At 42.3% G+C, this 11,121-nt stretch overlaps 1 non-coding gene across 1 annotated transcript; it reads right to left on the bottom strand.

Moving 5' to 3' along the window:
• Window positions 1-8,971: 8,971 nt before the first annotated feature.
• LOC131334998 (small nucleolar RNA R71) lies at window positions 8,972-9,076 on the bottom strand. Its single transcript, XR_009202392.1, has one exon. It is a non-coding gene; the product is annotated as a small nucleolar RNA R71 (small nucleolar RNA).
• Between the last annotated feature and the right edge of the window lie 2,045 nt (window positions 9,077-11,121).

Below are 11,121 nucleotides of genomic sequence, written 5' to 3'. Positions count from 1 at the left end.
CGCACTGTCGCGCGATGGAGCAAGTCTGGCGCGCGATGGTGCGCCCTGGCGCGGACCAGTGTTTGGTTTACACATTTCTGGGTTCTGGGACAGGTCCAGAATGATCCCAGGGGTACTCCAATACAGAAGACATGCAAATTGAACTACGGCTAGCAATTTCTAACAAAGGAAAGCAGTAAACTGGTTATTAACATGCTCAACAGAGTGATCTATACACAAAATAAAGCACAAAACAGTAGGACACCAATCCCCACGTGGTCCATCGCGTGCAGCACCGGAGTGTCGCGCGAGAGAGTGAGACCATCGCGCACTGGTTCCTACCATGACGGTTTTTGAAACCTTGCCAGCTTTAGGACCAGGACTGGTATTGATTATCAGCCTTGGCCCTGCCAGCCCCCTTCAGGGATCAAAACAGAAAACAGAACAAAGGTAAGCTATACCTTTGGTTTTGAGTTTGAAAGGTGTTTGAACTTTGAGGTTTGAAGGCTTGATTGAGGAGTTTGAGTGGTAGAAGCAAAGAACAAGCTTTGTTCTTGGATGGTTGAAGTGTGAAAATGGAGGATGGTGACCCAAGGTGTACTCTTTTGAAATTCTTGAACCCATTGAAAGAGAAACAAAGGGGGATATATATAGAGAAGGATGGAGGTGAATCTGGTTGGTGCAAACAGAGGAGTTCAGCCAGTCCACGAGGCCTGGCTGAAGTTGCATTGGTGGCCAACTGTCCTCCTTCAGAAAGGTTGGTGGGAGATTGGTCTGTCGCGCGATGGAGTGAGTCTGTCGCGCGATGGTGCGCCCTGGCGCTCTGTCGCGCGAGGAAGTGAGTTTGGCGCGCGACGGTGCGCCCGGGCGCAGGATGGTTGCGCCCTGGCGCGCATTAGTAGAGTTTTTTGTTTTTTGAAGTGGCTTAGGCTAGGTTAGGTTCAAAGGTTTTGCAAATACTCAAAGCTCAAACACGCTATCATTCCCGGGGTGTTCTTGATCCATTTCATCATCGGGGAATCAAAAACCATAAGTAAACTAATCTGGAAGCCCAGATTGGGGTGTCTACATGACTCCTTTTCCAAATGTTCTTACACGGCCATTCCTCTCGGCACCAAGCACTTTAGAAACAGCATCTTCTTTCAGATTTGTTGAATTTTGTCCATTCCGTTCAATTTTTCCCATATCTTCCTAAAAATGGCATAATAAAAAAACAATGCAAATGACTAATGAGACTGTCAAACATATATAACAAATAAAACACACAAATAAAGAATGAGCCATGGCCTTTACAATCTTTTGTGCAACATTTTTGTTATATGGTCTCCCATTCTTGTCTCTATGTCCATCGGCCCAAATAACGGCTCTACTTATGGAGGCCACATTTCTTTTTGCTTTCTAGAGTAAAAAACAAATATCTGATTAGAATTCAATTGAAGTTATAGTTTATAATATGAAGTCCAATGATCTTTGATAATGAACAAAAGAGGTATTACCAGCTCAACAGTCAATCGTGCATTTCCCTTACGACTCATAGTATGCTGCAGCTCCAACTGTTTCTTTCTCATAGCTTTAAAGTTCTCGCTTTTCACCTAATGTTAAGAATAAACCAAGTCCTAAATGTAGCAGAGAAAGGGTAGTAGCAACTCATAAATATAGCAGAGAAAAAGCAGTAGAATGGAGGCCCAATGACTATGTTCCTCCCTGTGAGAGTAGCAACAAATCTGTAGACATTTCCCAAATAGAGCATCGCCATACAGATTGATCAAGTTTGTTTGGCTCCACTTCATAAACCAAGATCGTGGATATTTCCATGGCTAGGAACATCGCCACATGATAACGGTTATTATCATCAAAATAGAGTCGTCACCTAATTTATAAAAACTAGAAAAAAGATAGAGATTCCGGGTATGGGAGCCAAGAGTACAATAAAGGGAAGGTGTTAAGCACCCCTCTTTGCCCAGTTGTGAGACTGGCCCATAATCGTTTGACATATGATTGATATTTCCTTTATTTAATCCTAACACATAGTCTGTTTATTAGCCTTTAAACAATTAATGGTGAGCCAGAACAATATTTGAAAGCATGCATCAGAAATAAGCAAGAAAGATAGATTATCCCAGGAAATAGATCTCTCGGCCGGTGAATGGATTTCACGGCCGAGGGATCCCACTGGTTTGATATATCGGCCGAGGGATTGATGCCCCAGCCGATGTTCTTCCTCACACCAAACTAAATGATTATCAGAAAATCAAAACGCTATGATTAATGTACAAAGGTATGAAATAAACCAAACCAAAGGCCCCTGGGCCATACCACCTTGATCCCTCAGTTGCTTGATTGCTTCGGATTAAGGGTGATTGACTGATTTTGCTTCTCGAAAACCTTAGGGTTAGGGTTTGTACTTCGGGATTTGATCATTGGATTACGGCTGCCTTCGGAGGTTTAGGGCTTTTTTGTAGAGGAGATATGGGAGAGTGTGTGTGCAGAGTTTCGTGGCTAGAGAGGGTGATTGATGATATGAATTATTGTATTTTCGAAACCCTAAGTGCCTCTTTATATAGGCAATTGGTGACTCACTTTGGCCAAACAAATGGCGTGAATCAATAAAGAATTATAGGGCAACAAGATCTCTAGACGAATCTGCTTTCGTAGCCCAAACGCATCAAAATTTGGCTGCTAGGGTTTTAAGAACGGATCAAACGTTTGACAAAACATTCCAAATCTGAAAAATAGATGATCTGGCAGCCGATCAATAGATCTCGCGGCTGAGGAATAGATATGGCTACTGAGGAATCAATCTCTCAGGGAGATTTTCAAACAACATGTTTCACGGGTGAAAGAATGAAGTTGAGGCCATGAGATCAATGTTATGGCCGATAGATGGATTCTCCTAGGATACAGTATTTCTATTTGAAAGGCTATATGGCTTTGAATTGGGTCCTCTAAATGGCTAAAAGTACTCACCAAAAGTCCATGGGTTTATGAGAAGTCAATCAGCAATCACTGTATCCATTCATCATCGAGATGGTCCCCAAGGTGGGACTTGAAATAATCGTTAGGCCAAATTGGGGTGTCTATAGATGCCCCTCTTTGACTGAGCTTAGATGGATCGCGAGACATGTTTAAGTAAGAGTCAAAGCTGTAAAACAACTTCAATTTGGTCAAACCACTATTCCAAAGGTTTTTTGAAAAAGGTTTTAGTTATGGTCGGGCTGGGAGGCTGCCTACGTATTCCACAAGGAAATTCAGACCAATCGTAGTTCGAGGGGGGCAATAAAAAGAAAAAAGTTCAGAGGGTTAGAAACAGAAAACGTACCTTCGGGCTTTAAAAGCCGTAGTGCAACGTACCTAGGTTTTCCAGGATTTTGGCGGAGAGTAGTTAAAGGAGCGCGGGGCTGCCAGAGAAATTTTTGCCAAGAGCATCTTCAGTATTTTGGGGTAGATCAATACACAACAGGTGGGTCGTTTGCTTTTCATGATCATCCTTACTTTGATTGAGAGGAGCTCGATAGAGTATCCTATCCTTGCGAATGAGCTTGATGGAATAGATGTAATTGGGGTAGAATTCATACCATCTTCTGGAGGTCTTCTGGAGATAATCGTATGCCGATTTTTGAGATATGGGGGGGCACAAGGTCTAGTAACTGGAGCACGGAGCCTGAGGTGAAAGAACTGAGGTGCGGAGCCGGTTACAATCATAAGGCAAGAGCCTAAGGGTTAGAGCTTTGAGCTTGAGGTGATAGAACCGAGGCGCGGAGCCGGCTGAGAGCTTGGAGCTTAAAGTGGAAGAACTGAGGTGCAGAGCCAGTTGAGAGTTAGAGCATAGAGCTTGAAGTGATGGAACCGAGGCGTAGAGCCAGTTGCAGTTGTAAAGTGAGGGATTGAGGAGTTGGAGCACGGAGCTTGATAGAACGGAAGCGCGGAGCTAGTATGAAGTTGAAGGTCTGAGCACAAAGCTTTTCCATCTTCCATAATTGGCGTAGAACCAGAGGATCAAAGCACTCGATCGATCAATAAAACCGAGACGCGGAGCCGGTTGATTACAGGTTTGACCTTTTTTATGAGTGAGAAGAGAGATGCAAAACATAGTATGTGATGATAATGATAATCGATATGAACAAATATGATGATGATGCAGACTTGATAATGATAGTGGTAATGCAATATGTGCACGGGCCCGTGCGTGTGTGTTGTTTTAAGCATAGAGCTTCTTTCAAGTTTTGAACTTGAGCATTCAGAGCGTAAAGCTCAAGCATTTGGAGGGTAGAATCTGAGCATTCAAAGTATAGGTTTTGAGCATCCAGTACGTAGTGGTTGGGCATTCAAGCGTAGAGCTTGAGCATTCAAGTGTAGAACTTGAGCATCTAGTACACAGTGGTTGGGCATTCGAAGAGTTTCGAGCATTCAAAGTATTGGACTTTGAGCAGTCAAGCATAGAGCTTGAGAGCAAATGATATCTTGTTGTTTGTTACGTCATGGAGCCTGTTGAGATAATGGGTGTGGAGCCACTGAGTTTGTGGGCGTAGAGCCACTAAGTAGCTTGGATAATGAGCACGGAGCCATTGAGATGGTTATAGGCATAGAGTTGCTGAGTGAGCGAGCATAGAGCTACTGAATGGTTGAGATAGTAAGCACTGCTGATAGCAAGCATGGAGTTGCTGAGATAGAGAGCATGGGCGTAGAGCTGTTGAATGATTGCGGGCAAGGAGCCGGTGAATAATAGGCGTAGAGCTGCTGAGTGATAGTGAGCACGGGTATAGAGCCATTGAGATGTTGAGTAGCTTAAGAGCATGGAGCTGCTGAGTAACTTGATTGAGATGGGTATGGGCATAAAGCCGCTAAGTAGCTTATGGGCGTCGAGTTGCTTAGATAGAGCTGTTGAGATAATGAATATGGAGCTGGCGAGCACGAAGCTGCCGAGATGGTTACAGGCACAGAGCTTCTGAGTTGCTGGATGGTAGTATAGAGCTGCTGAACGATTTTGAGTAATGAGCACGCAGTGCTGCTAAATTGGTGAGTTTGGAGGTTGCTGAGATACTGAGCTGTTGAGTGATAGTGTGCACGCGGCTATTGAGGTAATGAGCACGTGGTGCTGCTGAGTTTTTTTTTGGATAAATCAGCTTGAAAATAAAAAGAGAATAAGCGAATACATAGCCTACAAAGGGCATACCCCAGAAGGAAAGAAAGAAAAGAAAGAAAATAAAACATAAAACATTGGAAGCCTACACCAAAATGGCTACTGGTGCTACTGAGTTGGTGAGAATAGAGCTATTTAAATGATCACGGGGCTACTGATAGCGAGCGTAGAGTTGCTGATTTGATGGAGATGGTAAGCTTGGAATTGCTGTTGAGATAGTGATGAGTGCCAGTTTAGCGATAATGAGCATGGAGCTACGGAGCTTGAAATAATGAGTTGGCGGGCATAGAGCTGCTGAGTGATAATGAACACAGGCGTAGAGCTGCTGAGATGATGAAATTGTGACATGAGGTAGATAGTGGACATGGAACCGCTAACTGGTTACGAGCGTAGAGCTGCTGAACGTAAGTGATAGTGAGCTTAGAGCCGCGAGGACTGCTGAGATGGTACATGAGTGTTGAGTTGCTGAGATGGTGCATGAAGATGCTGATAGTGAGCAAGACAAAGAGCGTGGAGCTGTTAAGTAGTGATGAGCGTGGGTTTGTAGGCTGTAACGGCTGTCGTACTTCTGGAGTAACTGGGGCATAGAGCCTGTGTTTGAGGTATCAAAGATCCTTGGATTTTAGGGAGCAAGAGCTCGGGTTTGATAATCCTTGGTGGTTAAGTGCAGGGCTGTTGCAAACTTTTCAACTTTAACAGACCATAAAGGAACCCAAAGTGGGTCCAACCCCAGTATTTATACTTCTCGGGTTCGGATGCTAACGCTTGCTTTGACCATCCTTTGCTGTTGGTTTTGTTGATGGTGGACCCAAAACTTGAACTGGTGCACTGAGCAAAATCTGATGCTGCTGTAGGAAATGGATTGGAGGGCCAGGAGATCGATCTCTCGGCCGAAGGATCAATGTCTCAGCCGAAGGATCGAAGTCTCAGCCACGAGAAATCCAAAAGTCAGAAAATCGATTTAAGTTCGGTTTTAATCGATTTCACGGCTCATTTTTTCTTTTCCCTTCTTCCTCGCTTCTCTTGTCCGAAATTTCTCCGCCCTACGTCCTCCGACCATCACCATTCTCTCGCCACCGTCATTCTCCGTGGTTCTCTCTGGTTGTCATTGTTTTTCTCGCTTCTTTCCCATGGATCTATTGCCTCCTCCTCCGATTGACAACACCACTACGTCGGCACCATCGTTTGCCATTCCATCTTCTTCAACTGCCGCATCGAAGGACGCGAGCAAGGGTCAGGCCGTGGAGGCCACGGTTCTTGGCGGGGTTTCAAATACCCATGTTCTCTGCTCGAGTCAACATACACCTATTATTGGAGGCAGTTCTTTGCAACCCAATCTTCCTGAGACCTAGTTTGAGGCTCCCTCTGATGCGGGCAACAAAGCTTTGTCACTGTTCGACATTGCCACGTACGTCCCTTAGGTTCACATAATCGGATGTGGTGGTTCATTGCGGTATCGCGCTTCTCTTAGCGATGTCTCGCCTGAGGTTTTGCACAGAGAGCCGGAGTAGCACTTCGGCTTTACCAACGTGAAGGTGTCCTACAAATGATATTGCTTATATAAAAATTCATGAGGCGACTATTGACATTTTGAAAATGAAATTGGGCTTTTAGGAACTGCCCCCTGTAATAGGCAATTTTGCTGTTGTATTGATCCTTTTTTTAATTTTGCCAGGCAAACGAGAAGTTGCGCATGTGGGGAAGCTGTCCCCAAGTCTATGAGTGGTATGGGAGACTTCCTCAAGGTGCCAAGGATGCAGTTGCTTTGGCCGGTGATAGGCGCGTAAATGTTCACATACGCGCCCCCCTAATTTATCCTTGCTAAGTCCGTTTATATTGTTACTCCAAAACTTAATGCTTGATTTTCGTGTTGTAGGTATTTGGAAGTTTAATGTAATAAAATCGGACAAACAAAGTCAAGTGACAAACCATGGCAGTTTGTCGGCCAAAATAAGTATGGCCTGTGGGACATGTGCTATTAGAATTGAAATTGGTTGGAACCATTACAAATACCCATGTCTTGGTGGGCCAAGAGTAATTGTTTATTGGTCTCTTTAATTAAGAGTTGGGCCAAACAAAAGAAGGAGGCTAAGGTAGTACTTGGAGGGCTCGTGACAAGAAAAGAAGTCGGCTACATCAGCAGCTTATAAAAGGTAGAGCCACGCACACCATCAGAAAAATGGGGTTTCGGACTGTGGACGCATTATTGGAGAAGAAAAATAGAGTACTACACATACACATCAAAAGCACCGGGAGAGTTAGTCACAGAGTCAATAGAAAGATCAGCGCGATGTTCTCTTCTCCGACGATGTCCGGCTAAACTTGTTTCTAGGGTATAGATGAAGGTCGAACTTTGAGTAACGATTTTTATGTTTTGATTTAGTGTTTTTATTATTCGAATCGTGGTTGTATGACTTAAGGATTTATTTGCTGTATTAATTTTCTCTATCAAATCTTGTGTATGATTTTCTAGATTTTTATGCACATTCATACAATGGTTCTTAATTGTTTGTGATAACTGAGTAAGATGGGTTATGCTCCGTAAGACACGCCGTGCTATTAGACGATCCGTGCCATAGAGACGGATCGTACTAGTAAGACGGTTTGTGCTAGGCGGTGATACCCATGCTATTCGGTGATTCATAAAAATCTTTTGGCAATATTGTGAGGGCCTGTGAACCCTAACAATATCTAGATTGATTCGAATAATAGACCTTTATCATCGTATAGAAATTGTTACAACGGGTCGAGTGGATTCGAAACCCTAGATCTTTTCTTGCATAAACTCTCTTTACTTTTTAATCGCTTTGCATTAATTTATTCTGCGTAATTTTTAGAAATCAAACAATCAAATCTCTTTTCGAATTAATTTAGAAATCAATTGAAGCAATCGCAATTTAGCCTTCGTAATCCCTGAGGACGATACTCGGAGTACTTACCGCTATCTTTTAGGTAGTAGTAATTATTCTATTTTGTTAATTATTTTTTGATACGGAAACGAAGCGATCAAATTTTGGCGCCGTTGCCGGGGATTACAAGCACGGTTGTGTTGTTTTAGTTGATTTTTATTTTATTTCCTAGTTTAGGTATTTTTAGTTTTTTTTATTATTCCTTATATTTGTTTAATTGCATTCTTTCTTTGTTAGCATTTTATTATGTCAAGCACAAGAATTGAGAAATTGTAGCGCACAGGAGCAAGAAGTAAGCAGCAACACTGCAGCTTAACAATAAATTCAATTGGCTTTTCTTGGCGCTGTGAGTTTTCTTATTGTTCTTGGTTTTAGTGTTTTGTTTGCTTATTTTTATTTTTATTTGAGTTAGGGATATTTTGCATTATATGTTTGGTCGTCGATCATTGGACCCATTACTTGATAATTTTGACTCAGAGATCGAACGGACCTTTAGAGCTAATCGAGCAGCCTCTCGTAACCCTTGGCCTTCCCCCACTTTACTTGTTACAATGGCTGAAAGAATAGAGGCTGCGGATCCACCTACGATCGGGGAGTGAGTACTTTCTCCCATCCGCCTACACCTCACCATCATGCATAACATTGCCTACCACTGCTTCAACACAATTTGAAATAAAGTCTAGTTTGTTACAAATACTTAATCATTCTATGGACTTGATAATGAGGACCCATATCGGCATTTAGGAGACTTCGAAGAGATTTGCTCCATTGTTAAAATTCAGCACTTCACTGATAATGCCCTTAGGTTGAAGTTATTCCTGTTCTCGCTTAAAGATAAAGCCAAATATTGGCTTAATACTTTGACGCCGAATAGCATCAACTCTTGGGATCAAATGAAAAATGAGTTTTTGAAAAAGTACTTTTCCAAAGGCAAAACAAAAGAAATTCGCCAAAAACTCACTAGTTTTTATCAAAAACAAGGAGAACAATTTCACCAAGCATGGAAGAGACTTAATGATATCATTAGGAGTTGTCCACACCACCAAGTTCCTAAATGGCAATTAGTCCAATGTTTCGATGATGGACTATGCGAACAACACCGATATATGGTGGATGCCTTATGCGGAGGCACATTTATGCTTAAGAACGAGAATCAGGGGTGGGATTTATTTGGGCAGCTAGCGGAGAATTCACGACATCGAGTCGCATCATCCCCGCATAAATAGGACAACTTCTACCTCTTTAAAACAGAGTGGCCTTCATGAGGTGGGCCGCTCTGACGATCTTTCCTATAAGGAAGATGCATTGACCCACAAGATTAACTCACTCTTATCTTTGGATCATAGTCCTTCACATTCTTCACCTCCTGCTGCTGTTGCGAAGGTCTGTCAGTTGTGCTCCAGTCCATGCCATCAAATAAATGAGTGTCACATGGCATCTCAATTTCCAAAATTTCTTCTTGAGCATGTGAACGTGGTCCAAGGGTTTGGTAGGCTAGCAAACGACCCCTATTCTCATACTTACAACCCCGGTTGGAAGAAGCATCCCAACTTTGGATGGCGACAGCCAAACCAAGGGCAACCATTCGCCCAACCTATGAGGCCTTCATTTCCTAATACTTCCAACACATAAGCCTATTGTCCACCACCTACACCACCCCAGTACCAACAACCTCCTGCTCCTCCTGCGTCCTTCCAAAGGACACCAGCTTTTGAGGAGCAAATGTTGAAAGCCATGGCTGAAATGAGAGCCGATTGCCAACAAATGAAAGCTGACTCCCAATTGCTTTACTCCCTGATGGAGTCGTTTCTGTACCAAAAATAATTAATAAAACGAAACAATTACTACTACTCAAATGAATAGTGATAAGTATTCCGAGTATCGCTCCACAGGGATTATAAGGCTGAGTTGTAGTTATTTCAATTAATTTCTTTATTAATCCGAGAAAAAGATTGATTGTTGGTTTCTTAAAACTATTGAACTAAAATTAAAGACAATAGAAAAGCAGGAAAAGAATTGATGGGAAAAAGTTCTAGGGATTCGAATCCACTCTTCCCCTTCGTAACCTAAATATGTTTCAATTACAGGTCAACTATTCGAATCAATCCGGCTACCGTAATATTGCAAGCCCTAGCGATATCTCCTAAAAATAATTTATGAATCACCAATCGGCATGGAATATCTCTGCCTAGCACGAATCGTCTTACCAGCACGACTCGTTTTACGTAGTATAATCCATCTAACCAGTTATCACAAAACAATTAAAACCGTTGTACGAACGTGCATAAAACCTAGGAAATTATACACGAGATTTGATAGAAAGAATTAATCTTATAAATAAATCATTGTTCATACAACCATGATCCAAATAATAAAACCTAAATCAAAACATAGAAATTGTTACTCAGAGTTCGAGCTTCATTTACACCCTAGAGGAGGGTTTAGCCGGCCATCAGAAGAAGAAGTGAATCGGATGATTTTGATTTTTCCACTCGAAGCCGAGGCCTCGTCGCTCGTCCAATTTCCTGTTCCCCCAAAAGCTGACTGCCGAAGGCAGTGAGTTTTAGTTGTTTAAATAGGGTTTTATGAACTAATCGCATAAAGGCCCTTCAAACTTCGCGTATTAATTAGTTGACACTCCAGCTTTGAGTAATTTCGTATTTCGACCTCGCAGTTCTTTCAAATCACGTTTTTATCCAAAATCTTGGGCAATGAGCTCAAGCAACCTATAAACAAAATAAAAGCAAAATCAATATCAAGAAACAAATATAAATAACTAACAAATGTAGTTTGAAGAGCCAAAATATCAATATTTCGGCACTTATCACGCCCCCCAACTTTCACTTTGCTAGTCCTTAGCAAAAAAAAGAATAGAAAAACTAATGAAGACAAATTAAAATAGATAGTTCTTTTAAACCCCCTGGCGGCCCCGATAGGATGAATGAAGTCTTGTGAGGGTTTTCAGTAGTGATCACCCACAAAACACCGTGAATCCCCTTACACGGAACCTATAACCTGCAAGTAACTCATCAGTCTCTCAAGCCAAGACACAAAGTCATTGCACAAGTATATTAGGCAACATCAGTTCAAAAT

The sequence above is a fragment of the Rhododendron vialii genome, chromosome 7a, assembly GCF_030253575.1.
Source record: "Rhododendron vialii isolate Sample 1 chromosome 7a, ASM3025357v1".
Taxonomy (NCBI): Eukaryota; Viridiplantae; Streptophyta; class Magnoliopsida; order Ericales; family Ericaceae; genus Rhododendron; species Rhododendron vialii.
This window is presented reverse-complemented; position numbering and strand designations above follow the sequence as displayed.